Here is a 19,889-nt window from a genome sequence, read left to right as displayed (position 1 = left end):
CACATTCAATTAAAGGCATGATAGGAACCCACCCCAAAGTTATTGCACATATTTTATCATGCCATTAATTGTTTGAACATGTGGCCTGGTCACTACTTAAGATGTGTTTAAGCGGTTAATCATGTCTTAAGTATAACATTTGAAAAGGACCTTAATGAGTTCCTACAGACCAAGTACTATATCAGTCCACATCTACTGAGTGTATCCAGCTCCAGGCTGAATTCAGGAATGAGTAAAGACTGGCAACTTTGATTACATGATAGAATTGAATATAATAAAATTAAGATTGGGAATTCCAAAAGAGGTAAGGGAATGAGATGCCCAAATCTTATTGAACTTTAATGGAATACTAGTATAGCTACGCTCCAAGTAAGCATTTGGACAAGGTGAAAAGGAGATAAAGGTGAGGCAAGAAGATATTCCTACAGAAAATGGAAGAAGTTAATTACATAAATGAATCTGAAATAAATATGAGGGAATCAGTGACCAGTGGAAAGTAAAGATGATTGCTAGAAGGGTTATATCACTGGATCCACCAGTTTCAGGGATATCCATGCTGGAAATTCACTGCTCACTTGTAAGAACAAGGGGCTATTTGACCAGGCTTGGATGTGAACCAAAGTCCTCAGGAGCCCAAACTCTACGAGACAAAACACTTCCCTGCCTGCCCTGACCGGAAGACTGACCACAGGGTAACTTTGGGCAAATGGCTTGTTAAAATATGGGATATTTTTTTCAATGTCTAGAGAACTAAAAGCAGCAACTAAGAGCATTCCCAATTCATCTTGTATTGAAAGTGTTCAGAGAGTAGAGAATGTAACAAAGAACAATGGAAAACATTTCCAGCAGCTACCAGAAAGCCATGTGACAGTTCACCTAGTTTGACATCAATGCTTCAATGCAGAGCATAAGAATAAAGGGAAAGTAGACTGAAGGACACTTAATGGGTGAGACCCCATTAAGCTTTGTCATCTGTCTAGCCCAGCCCTACTTCTAGGATATACCAGAAACAACTATTTCCAGGTACAAGTTAAAGCAGCTTCAGGATCACCTCTTTCTCTGGGTTTACTGCTCCTTTGATTTTTTGCCCTACCACTACCACCCTCCCTTCTCACCCCACTCTCTCTCTCTCTCCGCTCTCCCTTGTCTTTTGTATTCTAATTTCTCCCTCCCTCTAACACTCCACTTTCTGCATGTCCTTTAACGGCATCTGATGAAGTGAACTTGGGATCACTAAAGTTTGTGCTCACTCTCTATATATCTTATTTAGTTATTATAAAGGTACATATAAGGTGATGCTCCCTTCTGATAGTCAGGGGGGGAGAGGTAATGTCAAGCCAAGAGCTGGTTGTGCTTGGTGAAGATTTCCTTATGGCAAGAGAATCCTCAGATAGTGCTTTATGCCCGTTTTTAAATCCTTTGGGAAGCATGGATTTAAAACCAAAAGGAATTTAGGAGGAGGCAAGGCTCTCACTCATTCAAAAAGTTTCTTCTATGTGTTTGAAACAAAGAATGGGCTGGGGATGTATCTGCCGGATAGTCTTTAGATGTAAATAATTAAAATATCTGTTCAAAAAGTTCCTGTGGTCTTGTAATAGTTAATAAGGCTCAAAATGACCAGTGATCACTAGAACTGGGTAGGAAACAGTTTTTGCATCCTACAAAACTTTGAGATTTAAAAAATTGCCCTGTTACTCAACAAGATGAATTCAAGATCTTTAGAAGTTTTCCATTTGGGGGAGAAAGAAAGACCTTCATCCTAGAATATCCTACTAGTTAGGTCCCTTGTCTGGGATCTGGGGGTGCCTGTACATGTGCAGGGAGACTGTAATTACAGGGTGCTGTAATACAGCACATTGAAGCAGACTTGACTAATTGAGTCTGCTGGAGCATGCAAATTAGTGCACTCCAGCAGCCTCTGTGTCATATGTATCAATGTCCCTACATTTCAAAATGGTGGTGGGAGTGCTTTAATTAAGCTCACTCGACAAGCTTTAGTTAAAGCGCCCCCACTGTCATTTTGAAGCATGGGGATGCTGAATAAATGAGACTCTGTGGGCACTTTAATTGGAACGGCTCCCCCTCCCACCCTGGAGTACCTGTAAAAATGCCCTGGGAGCCCCAGATTCAAGCCCTGCTATGCTCTGAAGTTGTCCTTTATCCCTGATAAATTCCATAAGCACAAGTCTCTCAGGTTTACTGTTGTGCTGAAAAATTTCCAAACTAACTCTAATGATTACCATACAGAAGCAAAAAAATATACAAAAAGTTATGCAAAGAATTAATTAACCCAGATAATAAATCACAGCAGGAAAATAGCCCAGTTAGCTATTCTGGTTATTCAGCTTCAAAATCCTCTGAAACCACTGGTTAATAAGTGTAGGAGATTATGAATAGTTGAAAAATACCTGGGAAGGGTAGGAAAAAATATTCTGTACTATCTAAGGTGTACATTTGCTGTTAAACAATGTGTTTGGATAAGCAGTTTGGCATGTGCATTCAATTAAGGAATGGGGAGAAAGGAGTTAGCATGAACAAGTTAGGTTTTATCCATATATGAATTGACTGGGCCTTTTTTTCAAAATGTCCTTTTCTGGAAGAAAATTTCCTATTTTCAGCTATTTCCTATGTTCAGAATCTCACAGTGATATTTCTTGGAAAGTTGGAGACAAAGCCATGTGGTTTTTTTAAAACTTATTCCTGTAGAAAAAATATGTTTTACATCTGACACAACAAAAATACAGCTGAAAAGTTGAACTTCTAATGTGGCATGCATGTAGTCATAAATTTAGGACGTCTGCTGCTTGGAGAGGAAAATAAGAAACTCTTTGCAATGCATCATTTTGTGCATACACTTTGCAAATTACATTTATCAAAAATTTCACGTTCCCTGTAGTTCTGTTGTACAACTATGTATTTACTGTGAAACTACAGGATCACATTCTCTGATTCTTGCTTAGACTAGTGGTTCTTAATGTTTTTTGGATTCATGGCAATCCTCATTGGACTTGAGGCACCCCGCCAGAACTTTTGTGAATTGAGTGGCACCCAATTTCAAAACCAATTTATATATTGCAGTGCTTACCTCCTTGCAGAGGGGCTGGGCAGGGCAGATGAGGTATTTTTCAGGCAGGGGGAAGCCTGAGCCTGCACTTACCTGCCTAGTTTATTGTTTATTTCTTCACGCCTCAAGGGACACTTCAAAGGATCTGGTGGCACCCCAGTGTACCCCACCACTCTAATTGAGAATCACTGGCATAGACTTGTTCCATAAGTAGCTGTTCTGAAACCAGATGTGCCACTCATTGGAAGGGTGGCAGAAGCAAGTCTATAAAGAAATGCCATTGTATAGATTGACATTTTCTCTATCTCCATACATGTGCGCAGTACACGCAGACTACAATTATTCATTTATTTTATTCATATGCTTTAGACTGCCTCACACCAGGTTTCCTGCAGGTTGGAACAAGAACAGTAGTGAGGATGACAGAGAGGGTGACATCAGGAAGCTTCCAAGAAATTCCATGTCTTTGGGGAATTGTGAAAAAGCTCTGAATACACAATGCACCAAATGGCTGGAAGTAGCAGCAATGAATACAGTGCGCTTAAAATAAAGATCTAAGTCAATATAGTCCAAAGGCATCCCTTTATTATTGCATGGAGGTTTGTGCATGAAAAAATGGCATCTTCACAAAGACCACATCTACAGAAGATGCTGACTGCACAGTAGCTCATTACTACTGTGCAGTAGTGTCATGTGGCAGGAAGCAAGATGCAATACTACTGCATGGTAGTAATAAGTTACTGTGCAGTCATCATCATGAAAGAGCCAATCGGTGATGCTCTTATACAAGCACTAAAAGGCTGTGCAGTAATGGCTGCGCAGTCAGCGTCCCGTGTAAATGTGGCCAAACAGTAGTGCATCCAATTACGTACTCTTCTGCTAATGCCTATATATGCATGCATCTTCAACCCATTGGGGCAACTATGAATTGAGCACATGTATATACAGACTCCATACCAGTATTCTGACCTATGTTTAAAGTCTCAAACACAAGCCTAAAGTATCTTCAGTGGTGGCAAGATTTCACTAACAACATTAGATGCATATAGATACCCTCTACAATAAATACCTCAAACCAAGCCCTTCTCAGAAATCTACTGAGACACACACGGATATCACACCAAATCACACATGCATCCTCACATTCCATAAACATACCTACCTTAGGATCATAAGAAGTAAGGCTGGAAGGAACCACATGAGATCATCTAGTCCATCCCCCTGCTCAAGGCAGAATCATCCCTGACTAAGTCATCCCAGTCAAGTGTCTGTCCAACCTGAAAATTTCCAGGATAGAGATTCCATAACTTCTCTACATTGCCTGTTCAATGCTTAATCACACTTATAATGAGAAAGTTCCTACTGATCTCCAAACAATATTTCCTCTGCTGGAGTTTGATGCTATTGCACCTGGTCCTGTCTCCTACTGTCAGAGAAAAATCTATTTCCATCTTTTATATAATTTCCCTTCAGCTATTTGAAGACTTATCAAATTCCTATCAGTCCTCTCTTCCCCAGACTAAATAACCCTAGCTCTTTCAGCCTTTCCTCATAAGTTGTGTTTTGTCTAATCAGTTGTGTCATACTCCACTAGATTCTTTCCAACTTATCCACATCTTTCTTGAAGTGTGATTCCCAAAACTGGACATAGGACTCCAAGTGAGGCCTCATCAGTGCTGAATAGAGTGGAAGAATACCTTCCTTTGATTTGCAAGCGATAGTTCTGTTGATACAACTCAGTATGCTGTTGGCTTTTTCTGCAACAAGAGCATACTTTTGGCTCACATTCAGCTTGTGGTCCAGTGTAACACATCTGCAGTACTTCAATCTAGCCAATCATTTCTCAGTCTGTACTTGTGCAAACAATTATTCTGTCCCAAGTGCAAAACTTTGCACTTGTCCTTGTTGAATGTATTCTGATTTATTTAAAATAATTTCTCCAGTTTATCCAGGTCATTCCAGATCCTATCCCTACCCTCCAATGTGGCTGCAGTTCCACTCAATTTGGTGTCATCCACAAATTTGCTAAGCATGCACTCCATCCGAGTATCTAAATCATGAATGAAGATATTAAACAATACTGGACCTAGCCCTCTAGGAAATTTACTTGATACCTTCTCTCAACTGCCCATTAAGCCATTGATGGATACTCGTTGAGCATAATAGTCCAACCAATCATGTATTCACTTTACACTACTTTCCTCTAGTTTGTATTTCCTTAGCTTGTTAATGAGCATGTAATGGGAGACAGTGTCAAAAACCTTGCTAAAGGCAAAGTACATCCCATCCACCACTCTTCTCCTATCCACAGAGTCTGTCACTTTATCACAGAAGGAAATTCAAGTTGGTCAGGCATTACTTGGTGAGTCCATGCTGGCTGTTTCTGATCACTCTGTTCTCTTCCAGGTGTTACAAAACAGATGCCTGGAGCATTTACTGCTCTCATCTACATTCACATTTTGCCAATTCTACACATGTTGTTTATCCTTTTTTTCCTTTTCAGCATATGCTTATTTTTACTTTTCCATCCATTTTCATATTTCTGTGTATTGCATGCATTAAAATGTGTCAAAACCCAAGGCAACTCCATGCAAAAAAAACTATGTTGATAGAATATTAAGATCACACAGCTAAATATGTGAAAGCCAGATTAAGCCAAGTTATAGATCATTCAACATTAATTCTGCTCTCTTGGAAACTGTGTTATTTGAAAACTTTATCAAGTAATTAAATGCCGCATTACATTGTGAATATAGACATAGGATGAGAACACACACAATCAATTCATCATTTCCTTGGTTTTACTCGTTGTTTAAGGGAATCCCTGGTGGGGAAGGAGTGAGGTGCCAAAGACCAGGAATCTCTGCATGTCTCTTAGTCTCTGGCTACCCAAGGACAGCCAAGTCTACTGGGGAGTACTCACTGGTTGTCTGTGGAGGGGATAGGATGGGGAACAGGTCACTGTCATATGCTGTAATTACAATGTGTCAGAGCGGATTTGATTAATTAAGTCTGCTGGAACATGGTAATTACCATGCTCCAGAAAACTCCAGCATCTTGTGTATCAGCATCCCTGTGCTTAAAAATGGGACAGGGGCACTTTAAGTAGAGCTTGTTTGATGAGCTTTAGATAAAGCACCCCTACCACCATTTTTAAGCATGGGGATGCTGGTACACGAGACACTCTGGGCGCTTTAATTAGAGTTACTCTGAGAGCTGCTCTAATTAAAGTGCCCTGTCCCCCCACTCCTGGAGCACATGTATAAATGCCCCAAGACACTACAGACATTTCAGGGAGCACTTCAAAATGAAGTGCTTCAAAGATGTTCCTTTTTTTGAGAGTCATTTTGAAGCACTTTGGCCATTTTTGAAGTGCTTCTTTGACTGTGAACCTTTCCTATGTGGAAGCCTTCAAAGGCACTTGGTGTACTTCAAACAGGATGTCTATACCTTAAGTGAATAGCTCTACCCACTCAAAACACCACCACTGCAATTGTAGAGGCTTAATTATCACCATTTTAAAAATAAGAGTCCTGTCTGAAATATTCTGTTACATGACATATCCAAAAACTGTTATAAATGAAAGGAATTAAAATGAAAATGTCTTTCAGCTTGATTACTCTATTTGACATCACTTTGTTTGGAGGAAACAGTGAAACTAGCTATGCACTGCCAGCTTGCTTTGCTGTTTACATGGGTCTCTTGCTTAGCAACAAGGGAGAGAAATATTTTTGAAAAATAGGAAATATAGCTGTAAGACCAGAACAAAATTGACAAAAGCAGGGAGGGGTATTTGAAATGACTTATAACTTAATTTTTCATACTGAATCAATTTCAAGTTGATGGTGTCCCTTTAACTCTGTGTGAATGTAGGTTTTGTATGGAAGAGAAATAAATATTTAACTTACATTTATATAGGAACTTTTTCCCCCAGAGAGAGTCCACTGGACATACTTGAGCACCTCAGTGTGTATAAGTATTCCCAAGTCAATGAGATTGTTCATGTGCATATAGTTAGTACAGGCAGTCCTCGGACTTATGACACAATTAGTTCCTGAAAACCTCGTCTTAAGTAGAAACGTTGTAATTTGAAACCAATTTTCTCATAAGAAACAATGTTATAAATGGGGGAATGGTTCCTGAACCAAGGCCCGATACCCTATTTTCACTAAAAAATACCCCAGAATTTTGTACTTGATCAATTATAGATGAGTAATATAGCTACATTAATGTATTTATATTGTAAATCGCACTCATTGATTTGGAAGGACTTCTTTGAGGTGACTTTGCTGGACTTTTTGAATGGCTCTTTGTCGGACTTTTAGAAGAGTTCTTGACTCGAGTCTTCTCGGGACTCTTGGCTGCAGGTTTTTCTGCAGTCTTATCCGTTTTCTTAAAGAAAGTATCCAAGGAAGTTTGGACAGATGTTCTTCAGGGAGTTGAGCGATGCAGCAAACTTGTTTGCTGGTGTGGCATTGCAACAGATCAAGCATTGTAAAGTCGAAATTGGCATTGTAAAGTTGAAACAGGGTGTCAATTTATAAACGTTGTAAGTGCAAAATGTTGTAACTCGAAACATTGTAAGTCGAGGACTGCCTATAATTGGTTTATGTGTTGGTATAATTGAGGGCCATGTGCAAAGATGGTCCACATGCAATGAAAAATAGCCACCTTTGAGGCCAGATGTAAGAACTATTTAATAATAGGCAGCAACTCTATACAAGGATGTAGGTCAAGAAATTTAAAATATTACATTTAAATGAAAGTTTCACAGAAAACGTAAGAAAGCAGGTATATTAGAAATCTCTCAGGGTTAAAATCAATATTGCTTCCCTAATAAAAGATGCTATGAGATATTTAATTATATGCCTATCAGTCATTAGAAGTTTGATTTTTTCTCTCTTGCCCAAAAGGCAGCATCTTCAGTCAAACCAAAATGATTTGTAACACCTTACTGGCTTAAGTATCTGGATTATATACAAACTGATAAAAAAGAAAGCTGCTGGCTGAATCACCAAGACTTGCATGGAAATATTGGGCTTCATACTCATGGACAATCAGATTACATGATGAAACTGAAATAACTTGCAGAGGGGTGCATCACAGAGGCTACAGAATTTGTTTGTATTAACAATTTTAAAAAAGAGGTCTGTGAGAAATCTTTCAAAGGGAGAGCATCAGCACATCAATGATGGAACAGGTAAGGAAAATGTCCAGAGTAGTTCTACTGTATATAATCATAGATAATAACAAAGTCCTGTAGATTTTGGACTGTATATAACTGTGGCAAGCACCATTATCTCCAGCCTAAAACTTTTCCAGGTATCTCAGCAAGATTCAAGCCCTCTGTTTCCAACCAAAGAACATCGTCTGCCTTTCTTTGTCTCCCAAAATAAAAATTCCTTTGGGGATTTTCTCTTTCTTTAAAAACAAACATTAAAAAAAAAATCACACCTTCCTGTTCTAACAATTGGCTTGGAAGGGAATGGAAATAAGTCAGCAACACAAGTACAGTGCTATCATTTTGTGGAAGACCTCTTTGGGATTTTTGATAGCTTATTCAGATTCTAAAGTAAAGCACAAGCACTAGTCAAAGTATTTCCCAGAAAGTTGAACACTGAAGCAATTCCATCTCCTCATTCTCAGTTATCAGAGCCTGCTTCTGTTTATGCATTCTTTTGTATAAGAAGGAAGTCAGATATCATCAATGGGTGAAATTCAGGGTCACTGTTTACACCTCGCTCAAACCTTATTTTTTCTTTTATTTGGTATATCACCTGTATGCTAATACAGATCAGAATTTTGCCCCAGGTCAGAAGCCAGAAAAACATACTACCAGGATAAATGGAAAGCAGGCACTGCAAGATTGTGATCTTAAAACATCAGAGGGAAAACAGCAGCCGCTTATCTGAGTGTTTGTTGTAGGACAGCAAGATTCCAGCAGGACTCATCACACAGTTAGAGCTGAAGGCAGATTGTCTTTTTCTGTATTTGTACAGAATCCAGCATGATGGGGCCCCAATCCCAACAGGGGCCTTTGGGAACCAACATACCATAAATATTTACCATTGCTTGTAAAGAGTGCCTTGATAGATCAAGGTCTAAAGTCACTGTCTAGCACTGCATATTTTTCAATACCTTTCCAAGGCAAATTCTAAGGTATTCCAGTAAATGCAAAGGCTAGTTATCTGTGTGTTTGCCTTTCTGTTTGTACAAACAAGTATACCAGTACTTTTCCAGGGCTGCAAAAGAACTAACAATGTTATGTATACGGAGCTCACTATGCTGGCATTTCTATGGGATGGTCACATTCTAGAGCGCACCAACACATGCAAACACTGTATAGGAATTGCAGCAACTGTCAAGAGCAAGAGGATTCCTGTAACATATTTTGATATTCTGATTAAGCATTTTATTTAAAAAGGCACCAGCAATTTTGAGAAGGACTAGTTAACTCTGTGTTTTTCCATACCACCTGCCAGCATTTAATATATTTAAAACTATTGGTATATAACTAGACCAGCAATCTTGGGGGGGACACAAATATTACTGTAGTAATATGAGTTTCACTTTAACAAGCTGAATGTTTTTTGTCAGTTTCAAAATGGAATTAGTCACTTTCATTCTGCAGCTATATATATATAGATAGACACACACACACACACACAGAGTTTTACTCTGGGCTTTAATATGTAGGATTTGAATTATACACATCCCAGACTCCTTTTGGAAATACCAGACTCTGAACAACTGGCATTCCTCCAAGCTTATGAAACAATTACTCTCACTGACTCACTAGGGTCTTGTTACATCCAGTGGAGTTTGGAACTATTTATTTAAGTCTAGCCAGTTTCTACAACCCTAAATATGCTCACACCATGTTTGGGCAAGTACAGTACAGGTGATGGTACCACTTAGTATTAGAAGACAGGATCAGCCAGCTCAGAATGCTACAGTTTACCACATTTATTGACTCAGAAGCCAGGGGAGCGAGGTATAAACAAAGTACCATAATGCTTCTCCTGTTTATAGAAAATAAGGAATAAATCCACTGTAACATACCATAGCTAGTAATAAGTGCCCAAGGGGCTGCTCTGGCAGCTGGAAATTGCTGTATTATACTGCAGCCATGCTGATTCACATCTCTGATATATCCTTGATATGTACTCTTCACAGAGGAATTCAAGAGACAGGGGTATGGAGTTGTTAGTGTTCAATGTAGAGCATCTGTACTTATACCTTAAGCTCTTTAGGTAAGGGAGTGTCTTTCTGTTCTGTGTTTGCAGAGTACTCAGCACAATGGGGTCCTAGTCTGTGACTGAAATTCTTAGGCAATGCAATAAATCATCATCAACATCATCTGGATATTTCCCTGTGGTAAAGGGAATTTTCAACTTGTCTCCTAGGATGCAAAGCAAATCCTTTTGGTGCTAAGGAACCTGTCCAATGGAAGTTTTTCCAGGGGAAGGACTGTAGGTACAAGAGGCATTGATCGTCAGGACTATAATTAAGTGTTAGCTCCAAGCTGCAAAGTGCCTAAGCAGCAAATAGCTTGAGGAAAAGTTCTGGACAGAAAGTATTATATGTGGATAGAGTAACAGAATGCTAACATATCTAGCCTTCAGCTCAACTGATTAAACCTTCCCTTCATGACAAAATGTGGAATTTTTTAGCATAATAGTTAAACCTTTAAAACTAAGTGTGGACATAAGTATTAAGGCTGTGCAAAATTTTGACACGTTTCGTTTCGAAGCTGTTTCAACGTGTTTCAAGCTCAAAACAGTGAAATGGAAAGGAAATAAAAAGCATCGAAATAGTTTTGAAATGAAATGAGGGCACATTGTTTTGAAAATTTTGAAATATTTTGAGTTTTGAAGCAGCCCAGTGGTGGGAGGCAGAGGAGAGCCAGGGCTGCACTCTGAGTGGCTCCACAGCCCCATGGAGCTCAGCCCCGTGGGGAGCACAGCCCTGGCTCTCCCTCACCTCCCACTGCTAGGCTGAGGTCTGTGGGGCTGGTGGAGCCTATTCGAGGGCAGCGCTGGCTGTACCCGCCTGCTGCCACTGGGCTGCACTCTGATCGGCTCCACCAGCCCTATTGAACTCAGCCCAGCAGCAGGAGGTGGACAGAGGCAGCACTGCGCTCTGCCTCCTGCCACCAAGCTGAGTGCCATGGGGCTAGTGGAGCCAATTGGAGTGCAGCACTGGCTCTGCCTGCCTCCCGCTGCTGGGCTGCGCTCTGTGGGGCTGGCAGAGCTGATCAGAATGCAGCCCAGTGGCGGGAGGCGGACAGAGCCGGCGCTGTGCTCCGGTCAGCTCTGCCAGCCCCAAGGAGCTCAGCCCAGCAATGGGAGGCATTCCCATGGAGCGCAGCCTGGCAGCAAGAGGCAGGCAGAGCCAGGGCTGCACTCTGCCTCCTGTCACTGGGATGAGCTCCATGGAGCTGGTCCCAGGTGGCAGTGGCAGTCTCCTGTCATCTGACACAGATCTGGAGGCCTGCACCCCCGGGAAGAGTCTGGGATAGGCCAGCAGCCCTCCCAGGGGTGCAAGCCCCTGGATCTGTGTCCCGAATGAGAGGAGGCTCAGGCTCCCTCTCCCACCTGGGTCTGGCAATGGGCACGGGCTGCTCCCAGCACCGGACAACATTGCTGCTGCCAGAGCCTGAGCCTCCTCTCATCTGGGGTGCAGATCCAGGGGCCCACACCCCCAGGAGGGCTGCTGGGCTGTGCTGGACTCCTCCCAGGGATGTGAGCCCCCGGATCTGCGCTGGATGAGGGGAGGCTGTCACTGCTGCCTGGGACAGGTGGCAGCAGCAATTTTCTCTGGTGCTGGGTGCAGCCCGTGCCCAATGCCAGCCCCAACTGGCAGGGCAGCCTCCTCTCATCCTGGGTGCAAATCTGGGGGTCCGCACCCCCAGGAGGAGTCCGGCACAGCCCTGCAGCCCTCCTGGGTGTGCAGGCCCCTGGATCTGCACCTGGATGACAGGAGTCTGCCGCTACTGCCTATGGCCAGGAGCAGCATCTGTCTTCCCCAGTGCTGGATGCAAGCTGCACCCAGTGCCGGTCCCAGGCATCAGCGGCAGCCTCCTGTCATCCGGCATAGATCCAGAGGCTACACCACTGAGAGGAGTCCGGCACAGCCCCACAGTCCCCGGATCTGCATGCTGGATGACAGGAGGCTGCTGCTGCTGGCAAATTTTGCTTTCAAGATTTTGAGGTTGAGTTTCTTAGAAACCTCTGAACCTATCTCCTTGAAACCTGGCAGGCTTCATACCCTCAGAAGGGGTTATAATCCCTGCAATTTTCATCCAAATCAGGCAACAAAAGAGAATGTTTTAGGTATTTTCATGATCCCCATTATAGCCTATGGGCAAAATGTTGAAACGAGTCAAAACAGCAAAACAATTTTGACTAAACAAAACAGAACAGTGCTTCAAAATGAAATGAAATGATGAAACAAAACACCATCCCTTTGAAACGGTGAAACAGATGTCAAAATGAAACAATAGTGTTTCACACAGCCCTGATAATTATCATTAGATATCTCAAAGAAAATTGGCATGATGAACCCAACAGGAGTTTTGAAATGTTTGAAAAGGATTCACAGTGAACAAGGCTAAAATAATTTTGGTTTCTTGAATGGCTAGAGTGTAAGTAAGCTCCATGGAAAAAATAACATTAAAACACCTAATGAGAAAAATGAATACTCTCCCCCCTCAAGAAATTTCTCTCCTTTGGACTAAGCATTCTGTTGTAATCCAGCTACTGTCACTTGAACCTAAAATGCACTTGAAAATAGGGGCTGGTGCAACTCTGACTGGGAAAAAGTCAAACCATTATTCAGCCTTAACTGTATGTTATACTAGCAGTGGTCCCCCTGACAACAATGTAACTACTCATGCTATAAGGAAATAGTCAATGAAGTTGCTTGGGAATTTTTTTATATTTTTTTTTGTCAGAAAGTGTTGATTTATTAAGCTCAAAAGTGTTTTCAGGAATAGGTTAGATTCAATATGTTTTCCATTTCAAATACATTTTGGAACAATATTTTGAAATGATCAAAATGGTTTCAAGAAATGCATGAATGCTTATCTTGGTGGGATCATTCGTCCCCAGCAGACTTCCTGCCCCTGCGGCAGGGGGCTGGACCCAGTGATCTCAAGAGGTCCCTTCCAGCCCTAATGTCTATGAAATCTATGAAATTTTCAACAGAAAAAATCAATTTTTGCTGTTCAAAACACCTTTCTGGTTTGAAATTTGATTCAATCATACTAAAAAATTAAAGAAATTAAACAGTATAACATTTTCTTAAATCTCTCAAAATTATCAAAACTATTCAATTGACCAAAATTGATTTTTCCTCTTTTATTTTTTTCTTCCCATAACATTTTCTTACAACAGAAAAACTGTTTATAGCCCAGCTCTTCTACTTACTGGCCACGTACAGGAGACACTGACTAAGCAGTTATTACTGCGCAGTCATTTAGTACTTGCATACACAAGCACTAAATGATCGTGCAGTAACCAGTGTTACTGTGCAGTAGCATCCCCACACAGTTTTTTGGTGACACTGACTGCACAGTAGCTTGGTACTACTACTCAATGGTGTCAGGTAATGGTTTGTGCCACATGATGCTACTGCACAGTAGTAATGAGCTTGTGTGCAGCCAGCATCTCATGTAGACACAGCTACCCTAAAGTAAACAGGAAGTAAGAGATGACAGTGGATGTACTACATAAAAATATTGTAAATAGATATAAACTTATTTTAAGGTAAGTATTGGCATTAAATGTGCCTTGACAGAATTACAAGTAAGAAAGATTTTTCCTCCTAGTGGCTTGCTAAAGAAATGCTACATAAATACTGCTCTACAAATAAAAGAGCCCAGCATTCTGGTATGTTAAGAGAGACGTTTGTCATACCTGCTTATTAGAAGGGCCACACTTATACACATGGGGACAGATGCGACCTCAAGCTTCTTGAAAACCAGTGATAACATTTAACTTGCAGTATTACTGGGAAGTGAGGATCAACGTGATGCAAAGCAATTTGTCCATTGATGGTGAATATATGAAAACAACCTATTAATTCAGGGCTGTCCAACTTCTGAATGGCTGGAGGCCACAGGCCTCTGCACCAAATGCCATGCATGCTGCATACTTTCTAAGGTGCACACTACATCATACTGGACTCTCCAGTTACACCAAATGGCAGATGCCCCTGCCCACCACTGGACCAGACAAGGTCCCTTGGTCATAGGCTTCCTTAGCTCTGTGGGTCATCCCATCCCACCCCCCTTCCCCAACCCCTGCCCTCAGGAGCAGCTCCAGGTGCAGGAAGCAAAACCTGGAGGAAAGAGGAGTTCAGAGACTCCAGTGACAGGAGGACAGTAATAGGGGGATCAGCACCCAGATCAGGAGCCGGGGTGGGGGGGGGGTGTCACAGGTTAACCCCTTGGGAAGGCACATGTGTCTCATGGGCCACCAGTTCGACAGTCCTGTATTAAAACATTAAGACAGTGGTTCTCAACATTTCTGGACTCAAGGCACCCCTCATCAGACTCAAAGCAGCCCTTGGACAATACCAGATGTTAACTTTCACTTATTATTTTACAACAGAAAAATAATAGAGCAAGTCTTCTGTTGCAAAGAACTCAGAAAGCCCACAACAGGTCAGAATATTTTCCACTCTATGGATTCCTATTTGAAATCTCTGGATTTATCTTTTGAATTTTGTGTAGATGTTTCCCCACCTGGCATGGCAATCCTAACCTTGAACCTGAGACCTCTGCCTGGCCAGCACACCTTAGCGTGCTACCCTACAGCTAATCCCCAGAATGGTGAAGGTTGGCTTGAAGCCTCTAACAGGACCTACCTCTCTGCTCACTCCCTAACGTGAACAGCTGAGATCAGCAGACCCTCTCCCTCCTACATAGAAATTCCTGAATAGGAATAGGAAGTGTTAGTAATAGGTCCCTGTCTGACCCATGACTGCTCCATTGTCCCTTCCAGCTTGCTCCTAAACTCCACTCCTGGCTTAATTTCCTGGCTTACTGACTTGGCTTGTTGGTAAACTCATTTGTCTGCTTCTCCAGTGTTCTTGATTCAGATCGCTCCTAGACTCTGCTCTCAGTTTGATCTTCTGGCTCCCTGACCTGATTTATCCCCCAAATTCTGCTCAGCCATACTCACCTGAAATAGGTTCTTGATCCCTGAGTAGCTACATATCCAGCCGCCCATGTCCTGATGTGACACCCTGGTTGACAACAATGCATTAAGAAAACAAAATACAAACTAATAGTGGGGTGAGATACACAGAGACTCTGAACCAAAGATCTTGGTTTAAAGATTCTCACTCACTTCAGTCAGCCCTTTGGATCATCCCCTTATTTTGTATTTTTTAAAAAGATGGATGTATATTTGTGCATGACATTTAGGCTGCAGACAAATTGGCAGTGAGGCCTTTGGTACTGCATCCCTGTTGTACATTACTTTGCAATGTTATTCTGCACAGGCAGCTTTGGCCACTGTGTGCCTAGAACTGGTATTTACTTTTGCCCTAGAAATCATATTGACTTTTATGAAGAGTCCTAACTGGAAATAAATTGTGCTAAACTGCACAGTGTAATTAGTTGTTATGTATCAACCCACAAAAGACTGCATTAAATTGATGGGCAAGTGAGTCAAGGTCGTCAAATGGTGGGTGTTTCTATAAAAGCCTGAGGAACATGAGGGAGATGAGATAAGGTGCGGGGGATGGAATGTGAATTATTCCGGGTTTGGGGTTATAACAACAACAACAAAAGCAAAGTAAGAGAATAAAGGCTGGTAGTAGCTCTTGTAGTAGTATTCACAGATTAACATATTTGGATAAACTAAGCCCCTACCCCCTCCCCCCAACTCAAATTTTAACCATTTTGAAACCAAAGCATGAATCAAGCCTTTTGGATGTTTGGAATTGTTCAGCTAAATGTGTTTGGGGTTTTTTATAAATTTATTGGTTGAGGATGGAACCAGATGCTTTTGGCCAAAATACTTGAGAATGTTTCTTCTCAAAGTATTTTTACCTAGGACCAAAAGCAAAAAGGGCCTTTGGTCCTTAAGTAAGTTCTATTCCCACAAGAGGTATGGAAATGTTTTGCCAAGTTCTGATCCTTAGGATGAATACCCTTTGGATGTTAGTAAAAGCAGAACACAAATTATCTAGTTTCTGAATGTTGCCTATCCCTGACAATGGCCAGGAAGGAGAGGATTTATTTGTCTGATGGGTTATTTTACAGTTTAATAATGGTCTCTGCACATACTTGAAAAACAGTCTTAAAAGTTTCAAACATAAGATACAGAAGACAAAAGTGATTTTTACTGTATGGATCAAGCATACTGGTATGAACTGCCCAAAAATGTTAACATAATAAACTATCATTGCACCATTTTAAAATAATATTTATTTATTGGAAGTTTGGTTTGTTGTAGGAAGGCAGTTAATTTTATGCAGTCTGAAATGCATTAAATTATATAGTAGAAGGCCTTAAATACACAGCTGTGTCAACCAGGAATTTGCATGACAGTGTTATTCTTCTTGTTAAGAATTTGTGAACAAGAGATCTACATGTTTATATGACCTTGGCACAAAGTGCTAGGTATCAGATGTAACCATTTAAGGTCTGATCCAACCTCCACTGTTCTCCTCCTCCCAACTCCTTGCCCAATTATTGGCCTCTGTGAGAAGTGGATCAGATACTTAGGACTTGATTCAGCACCCTGTACTCTCACAGTCAGCAGTGGCAATTTTGAGCTCAGTCCCAGGCTACCTTGAATTACTCTAGTGGTACAAATTCACTTTGAAATTGCCAAGTGTCTCAGTGGTGTACAGGAATTTCCAGGCAATATAGAAGGGACATAGAAACCTGCATCCCATCCCTTTTCAATGCCAATGATGTGTCAAGGAGGGACAAGGCTGGAGGACATGGCTCTTGTGACCCTCTTGAGCATTATCTGCCTCAGTGTTATCTGAGTGTTATTGGAGGAGGCCATGACTCTGATGTATTTTTTTCCTAAGAAAATAGGGGAAAGCATGCAGGGCAGATGGGATAATGAGTCAGGAGACCCAGATTCTGTCTCTGGATTTGTAGCTGACCTGCTCCATAACCCTGGAAAACTTGTTTCATCTCTGATTTCTCTCCCATCCTGTTTGTCTTTTCTATTTAAAATATACGCAGGATAGTGATTGTCTCCTGATGTGCATGTGTACAGTTCCCCACATTATGGAGCACCACTCTCATTTTGGCCTTCTGGATACTATTGATATAACAACCTTGAAGCCTCTTTCTGCTGGAGGCTTTGTGGCCCCTGCCATTTTTGCCCTCTGTCTTGGATCCTGTGCACAGACTACAGCTTACCCAAACTCAAGGATGACAGCCACACAGAGGCCAATTTATTAGTCCCCCAGACAATCACATTTCAATTTGAGGGGTTTTATTCTATTCAGTTTTGTCCCTTTTATCAACTAATTAGAACACACCGTTTTCTGGGAGATGGGGCTGGGTTCATCTTCTGGGGGCTCTCTGCAAAGGTAGTCTCATAGTTGCTAATGCAACAGGGAGCCCCTGGTCAGCTTGGGGCCTGTGCTCCTGCACAGTTCGCTCTGCCCTAATGCCAGACCTGTCTGTGCATCACAAAAAGGATAGCTCACATTGCTCAGAAGGCATTTACTCTCTAGATGCTCAAATCCTATGGAAAACCTTTTGCCCAGATTAAAACAATGTTGTGTGTTGCCTCAGATAAAGCTGTATATGGAAAATGCTTTCCATTAAGGAAAAAGATAAGGGGAAGACAGCTAGTGTAGGAGGCAGTAAAGGCCACAGAATATTATTTAAGCTGGTAAAGGAATTATCTCATTCATAAGACCCCTCTGACTCAGAGAGCAATTAAGAGTGGGAGGAAGGCAGTGTGTCACTGGGCAAAGCAGAGCTCCCTTTGCTCATTTCATATTTCTATTATGAGTCAGCACTTGTAGGTTATTAGTGAACAGAGATGAAACATTTCTTCCTTATTGTCCCTTTGATGCCATGGAAGGTAATGAAAACTCAGTCCTAGTTGGTTATGGCTGCAGTCAGCTATTTTACCTTGGCACCATAGCAGGGAACTCTATAGCCTCAGTCCTCTGTTTGACACATGGTGAGACCCTTCTATTGGGGGTCCCCAGGTCTTAACGTGGGAGCTGATGAAGTTGCTGCCCATAAGGAAAACAGATCTCCAGTCATTTACTCACTTTTTATTAAGGCTGATTGGCTATTAACCACAGGCAGCCTGGCTGGGGTGGGGGGGGAGTTGGTATGCTACAGTGTGAAGGGCAGTCCATAGATGCATAGGAAATGGTCAATACTCCACAGGAATAAGTATCCTCTGCCAAAGAGATTCTTAGCATGAGGTACAGGAAAATCTTCCTCACTGAGGTCAAGATGTGGGGAAAATGCCTTGAGGTCACACCATAGAATGTCATGGCCTCCTACTTCTTTGCTACAGGAGGGAACATTTAAAATAAATGTAGGATGTGTCCTCTACAGTACCCATTCAGCATAGTACTTAAAACATGTGCCTAACGTTAAACACATGGTACTTCTTTGGAGGAGATTTTTCACATCCTTAATGTTAAGCATATGCTTAAGTACTTTGTTGGATTGGGATCATATAATCGTTGGGTTCTGTTCCCTAACATGCTCCACCTCTTTCATTCTGCAAACTACTTTGCAAGGGAAGGATTCTTGTGATGGCATAGATGAAACAGAAACTGTTTGAGGGGGAGATGGTAGGGGGGAATCACAGCAAGAAAGAACAATAAAAAAGGGCTTTAAAGAGATTGTGTTGAGGTATATTATGGACACTCACTTTCAGACCTGGAAATGGAAAAGGATCTATAGATGGCCTTGTGAGCTTTTATTCATAGAGGAAATTGTGTAATTGAGGGAACAGTACAAATAATAGAGTACAGATACATTCAGCTATAATTAAAGTGAAACACCTGCCCCCCTCCACCCGGAAGCACATGTATAGGTGACCTAACAGACTTGAATGTGGAAGCTGCATTTAGTATCTTAAAGCAGAAAATAATACCAGGAGTTAGCATGTTAAGCAAAAAGGAAAAAAAACAAGATAGGGAAGGGCTACAGACCAATATGGATAAACATGGACTTAAAACAGGCCATTAAGAATAAGGAGAGGACCAACAAGCACTGGAAAATATGACCCATCAGTAAAGAGGAATATCTTTCCGTGGTCAAAGAATGCAGGGTAGACAAAGATAATTAAGCTTGACATTGAAAAAAATGTTCATACAAATAGCAAAAGCCTCATTGGTCATATCAATAAAAAGAGACCCAGGAGGGAAGAACTGAAGCTACTATATTTTAAAGGTAGCATGGAGATGAAGGATAATATGGGAACTGAATACTTACTTTGCCTGGGGCTTCAGTAAGGATGAAAGTGTAACTGAAGACAGTGGTGGGGTATCACATGGCCATATGGACTTCTGAAGTAGAAGCAAAATTTAAACAGCGTATTGTTACAAAATCGGGGGCGGGAGGCTGGGGACAATAATTAACATCCTAGAACAATAAAGGAACTGGTATGTGAAATAGCAACTCTTTTAGCAGAGCTCTTCTCTAAACTAGTCAACTTGGGGAGAGTGATCCAGATAATAGCAGGCCTGTTAGCTAGACTTCAAATAGTATGTGAGGTCCTAGAACAGATACTGAAGGAAAGAATAGTCACAGATATGGGAGCAAATGGATAAGGGGACAATACAAAACATGGATTTAGCTCAGAAAGAT

This window comes from Alligator mississippiensis, chromosome 4 (assembly GCF_030867095.1).
Source record: "Alligator mississippiensis isolate rAllMis1 chromosome 4, rAllMis1, whole genome shotgun sequence".
Lineage (NCBI taxonomy): Eukaryota > Metazoa > Chordata > Crocodylia > Alligatoridae > Alligator > Alligator mississippiensis.
This window is presented reverse-complemented; position numbering follows the sequence as displayed.